Source organism: Triticum urartu, chromosome 1A, assembly GCF_056163025.1.
Source record: "Triticum urartu cultivar PI428250 chromosome 1A, HENAU_Tu73, whole genome shotgun sequence".
NCBI lineage: Eukaryota > Viridiplantae > Streptophyta > Magnoliopsida > Poales > Poaceae > Triticum > Triticum urartu.
The window spans coordinates 177,956,336-177,962,464 of record NC_141873.1 but is presented as its reverse complement, the minus strand read 5'-3'; positions in this window follow the sequence as shown (position 1 = coordinate 177,962,464).

Genomic DNA, 6,129 nt, shown 5'->3' with positions numbered 1-6,129 from the left:
CAGCCAGATGAAGGCGTGTGCGATACACAGCATATGGTTCACTCGGATGAACTTCTGTGACTAGGCAACACAAAAGAAATGGGCAGCTAGATGAAGGTGTGTGCGATGTATAGCATACAGTTCACTCAGATGAACTATTTGTGATTAGGCAACACAAAAGAAATGGTCAGCCAGATCAAGGTGTGTGCGATATACAGCATGCGGTTCACTCGGATGAACTGTTTGTGTTGACACAAGAGAACCGAAACGGTTCAACTTAACAAGGCGTGTGTGTTGTGCGATGGGATTGCATGCAGTTCACTCGGCCCTTGTCGTCAGTGTGTGAGCTCTGTGGCAACCGTTCGCTCCCCAGACTCCTCTTCATGTACCGTGGCAACCGTCCACTGGCTCTTTGCCTTTCTCTCTCGATTTAGAACTGATGTCGCACGCTAGCTCTTGCTCCCTCCTCCATTTGCCTTCACCCTTCCTTCTGCCATTGTTTGATCATCTTCTCCATGGAGGGAACAAGCCGGAAACGGCCCCGTTATTCTTGCCCCTATCTGAATGATGACGCGCTGGAGGAACTCATTGATCGATGCGACGTCGTCACCTCGGCTAGCATGGCAGGTTCATTCAAGACCATTCTCGACTCAACTAATAACATCATTACAAGGAACCCAAGGGTCCAGGAGCGGTTTGATCTCCCCTATCTTCTTCGACGTGACCCTGCTAACTGGCGCGGGGACGAATGAAGCCTCGCCTTGTGTAAGTTGATGTTGCTTGATAATGATACGTATGATCTTAAGATTCCATCGCTTGAGGGCAAGGCTTGGGCAGGCACAAATGGAGATTGGGTTGTTTATATTGGGTACAACTGCGAGTGGGAACTTGTGAATGTGTACACTCGTCGCCGGGTTCCACTTCAAAAAATCTCAGACGTCTGCCCAGAGGTTGAGTACACCGGTATTCTACGTGAGTTCATATACGATCATGCTGACTGTCGTCTACGGAAGAGAGCAATTTGTCGAGTTCCCAACCGCTCTTGGGGTTATAGGAATGCTTATGTTGTCGCTATCATCGACAAGCTTGTTGTCGTCCTTCATGGTTCGACTCGATGGATATTGCTCAAAAATCAGTTTCTATACACGGATGAGTATTGTGATGCAATTCAATACGAGGGTCTTGTGTTTGCTGCCACCACTCGTGGCACTATTTTTGCATGGAATCCTCATGTTTCGGTACATTTGTCTTCCACCGTAATTATAATTGTTTCATCCCATGCATGTGGGTTAGCTAGTTTCCCTTTACTAATTAACCTTCTTGTGTTTCCAAGGTCCTATGAACATTCCACCACCTATACTTGAAAATTTTATTCACGAGCATGAGGACGAGTAGGACCCATATACTCAGTGGCGCCTGGCAACTTATTCCGATGGATCACCTCTTCTTATCTATATATGGGGCACTGCTGATGTTACTAAGGAAGCAGGTGTTGTCTCGTATGGTCGCACTCTCCGGACCTATTCCAACATCCGTTGCAGGGTATTCGGGATGGATACTAATGTACTAGAGCCAACACCTTCTCCCTGGTTCAGTATTGAAACTCTTGGAGGAAACTCGCTCTTCCTTCGAGAAAACTATCCAATGATGGTGCAAGGTGATTGTAACGCCCTCGATGCGGCTATATCTCCCACGTGTCGAAGCACAACTTAGAGGCATAACCGCATTGAAAGCAATGTCGCAAGTGAGGTAATCTTCACACAACCCATGTAATTCATAAGGGAAAGAGATACATAGTTGGCTTACAATCGCCACTTCACACAATTACATGAATAAAACATTACATCAACTAGATACAATCAAGGTCCGACTACGGAACCAAAATAAAAGAAGAACCCCAAATGCGACAAAGGTCCCCGATCGACCCCAACTGGGCTCCACTACTGATCAACTAGAACGAAACAACACAAAGAGCAAGATCTTCATCGAGCTCCTCCTGAGCTTGGTTGCGTCATCTGCACGGTCTCATCGGCACCTGCAATGGTTTTGGAAGTATCTGTGAGTCACGGGGACTCAGCAATCTCGCACCCTCGCGATCAAGACTATTTAAGCTTATGGGTAAGGTAAAGGTATGAGGTGGAGCTGCAGCACGCGACTAGCATATATGGTGGCTAACATATGCAAAAGAGAGCGAGAAGAGAAAGCAAAGCACGGTCGAGAATCTATGATCAAGAAGTGATCCTAGAACAACCTACGTCAAGCATAACTCCAACAACCGTGTTCACTTCCCGGACCCCGCCGGAAAGAGACCATCATGGTTACACACGCGGTTGCTTCATTTCAATTAAGGTCAACTTCAGGTTTTCTACAACCGGACGTTAACAAATTCCCATCTGCCCATAACCGCAGGCACGGCTTTCGAAAGTTCAAATCCCTGCAGGGGTGTCCCAACTTAGCCCATGACAAGCTCTCACGGTCAACGAAGGAATAGACCTCCACCCGAGACATTCCGATCAGACTCGGTATCCCGGTACAACAAGACATTTCGACAGGGTAAAACTAAACCAGCAACACCGCCCGAATGTGCCGACAAATCCTGATAGGAGCTGCACATATCTCTTTCTCAGGGCACACCGGATTGTCTAAACTTCCGGTAGGCCAGCCCAGAGTTGCCCCTGGTGGCCACCGGCGGCTGACATTTTTGGACCAACACTCAGAGGAGCACTGGCCCGGGGGGGTAAAATAAAGATGACCCTTGGGCTCGCCGACCCAAGGGAAAGAAAAAGGCTAGGTGGCAAATGGTAAAACCAATGTTGGGCATTGCTGGAAGAGCTTTACTTAAGGCGAACTGTCAAGGGGTTCCCATAATAGCCCAACCGCGTAAGGAACGCAAAATCCAGGAACATAACACCAATATGACGGAAACTAGGGCGGCAAGAGTGGAACAAAACACCAGGCATAAGGCCGAGCCTTCCACCCTTTACCAAGTATATAGATGCATTAATTAAATAAGATATATAGTGATATCCCAACAAGTGAATAAATGTTCCAACAAGGAACGGCCTCCAATCTTCACCTGCAACTAGCAACGCTATAAGAGGGGCTGAGCAAAGCGATAACATAGCCAATCAATGGTTTGCTAGGACAATGGTGGGTTAGAGGTTTGACATGGCAATTTGGGAGGCTGACAAGCAAAAGATAGGCATCGTAGCATTGGCATAGCAAAAGAGCGAGCAATCTAGCATAGCAAAGATAGTAGTGATTTCGAGGGTATGATCATCTTGCCTGAGATCCCGCAAGGAAGAAGAACGAGTCCATGAGGAAGACAAACAGACGTAGACGAACGGGTCCTCACAAACTCGACATTAACAGAACCAACCCGAAGAAGCAACACCGGAAAGAAGCAAACAATCATGGTAAACAACCATCACATAATCATGGCATGATGCACAATCAAGTATGATGCATGTCCGGTTCAAGTATGCATCGCATGGCAAAGTGCACAAGCAATCCTACAAATTAAGTGGAGCTCAATATGCATCGGGATGCATATTGACAAAACACCACATCAATTATTTAGTTCTCTCTCGTTTATGTACCCCAACAATATTAAAGGTTGATCAACATGGCAAGAGGTGAAGCACAACAAAACTACCTATCTAGGCAAGTTGAAATGAGGCCGGAAGCAACGAACAACATTTCCGGAAACTCCTCATATGCATATATTAGGTTTGCTACTGTTCTGCCCTAAACATAATTTTAGAGTTGTTAAGCATGCAAAATGAAGCCACCATGTTAAACAAGGCATTTTTCTACCCCATTTACATATAAAGATTATTACATTCCGAGTTACGGTTATTTAGTTATGAATTAAATCATTTTAACATGGCATAGGAGCAAATTAATGCAAACAACATTTTTAGCATTTGAAACATGGGTGAAAGTTGCATATTATTAATCTACACAAAATTCTGAGCAAGTTTCATATATAAAACATTTTAATCCGATGCACGGTTAGTGAGTTATTAAATGCATGAACTAGGGGGGCTAATCTGCAAAACTGGCAATCCCTGGATAAATGGGCAAAATCGCTCCGCAGAAAAAAAACATGAATCGGGCCGAATCTGGGCAAGCCCAACAGCAGAAGGAAAAAAATGGGGCGCTAGGTGCTCTCTCACCACGGGCTTCGGCCCGGCTGGAGGGGAAGCAGGCCGAGGCGGGGGCGGCGCGCTGGGCCGGATGGAACTGGCCTGGGAGGCGAAGCCGGCGCTGGGCCTTGGCGCTGGCTGCGGGAAGCTGGGCCGGCGATGCTGGGCCTTGGAGCTTCGGCCCATGCGGGGAGGAGGCGGAGGCGCTCGTCTCCCTTGATCCCGATGGGATCCCAGGAGGCAAGGGCGGCGGCGCCCGAGGTTAACGGCAAGGCGGCAGCGGCGGCTTGCCGTCGGGGAGGAGCAGAGGAGGCCCCTGAGGTGCGGATCCGGACAGGATCCGTCCGTTTCCGGCCGTGGTGGTGATGATCCGGCGACGGAGGCAGCGAGGCGGCGAAAGTTGGCGCCGGCGACGAGGCTCGGAGGCGGCGGCGGAGGAAGACTCGGGCGGCGGCGGATCTGAGTGGCGGCGGGAAGACTCGGGCGGCGGCGACCGATTGGGCTCCGCGGGTCCGATACGGGCCCGGCAGGCCTGGCGCGGTGGAGGAGGAGAGAGAGGACGGCGGCGCTGACGTGGCACGCCGTGGTTGGTCGCGGCGGGCGGCGCGGACATGTCTGGCACGGGAAGAAACGTCCGGCGGCGCGGATCTAAGAATTTTTAGGGTTAGGGGAAGAATGAACCGCGAATTTCGGAGGGGGGTTGTATATATAGGCATAGAGGGAGCTAGGAGAGTCCAAATGAGGTGCGGTTTTCGGCCACGCGATCGTGATCGAACGACCGAGATGATGGAGCAGAGTTAGGTGGGTTTTGGGCAAAATTGGAAGGGTGTTGGGCTGCAACACACACGAGGCCTTCTCGGTCCCTCGGTTAACCGTTGGAGTATCAAACAAAGTCCAAACGATACGAAACTTGACAGGCGGTCTACCGGTAGTAAACCAAGGCCGCTTGGCAAGTCTCGGTCCAATCCGAAAAAGTTTAATCCCCACACATGAAAGAAATGTAGAAATGACCACCGGAGGAGAACGAAGCGCCGGAATGCGAAACGGACAATGGGGAAAATGCTCGGATGCATGAGACGAACACGTATGCAAATGAAATGCACATGAAGACATGCCACGCAAGCAATGACAAGGCAACAACAGCGAATAACTGAACGACACCTGGCACATCGGTCTCAGGGCGTTACAACACTCCACCACTACGAGAGGATCTCGTCCCGAGATCTAGAATGGCACCGGAGGGACAACGGAAGAGAAAGAGAAGAGGTAAGACTAAGTTGCTTCTTTGACAAACGAGTGAAACCAAAGAACCTTGCGAGGTTGAACAAATTGAAAGAAAAGAATACATTGAAGAGGAACGAAGTGGAAAACACTCCGTTAGGAAAAAGGAACAAGGAACATCATGAGAACCCTGTAGGTTGAAAGACATGAGAAAAGGGTTGCGATGAACAAAAAATTACATGCAAGCACTCCGGTAGAAAACGAGAAGTACAAGGAACGATAAAGATCAATTACGTCAACACTCCGATTGGAAATGGAAGGAATTGAACATGATCTTGGCAAAACAAGATGATAGGTCGAAGAGAGCGACATCACAATGCCTCCGGAACAAAAGAATAGAATATAGATAATTGAAATAGGAGAAATGACGAGAAAATGCCAACTTCTGCCAAAAGAGCTTGAGAAGGCATCCTTAGGAGAAGGGTCGAATGGAGTTGTTGAAAAAAACCCAACAATGAAAAGAACGGGGTTGTAGTGGGCTTATGGAGAACATCTCAAAACTATTAGGTGAAATTCTGCCACTAACAGGAACGATATATCCTATTGATAACAACAAGGAGATGAGAAGTTTAAATCACCGGGAGGATAGGTGAATAACTTGGGTCATTTATAAACACCACTATAGCAACAATCCTTAGGGAAGGCTTTAGGTGAAATATACCCCCAGATAACTCCAAAGAAGAGATTGATGGATTTAAAATACCTCATTCTTAATAACATG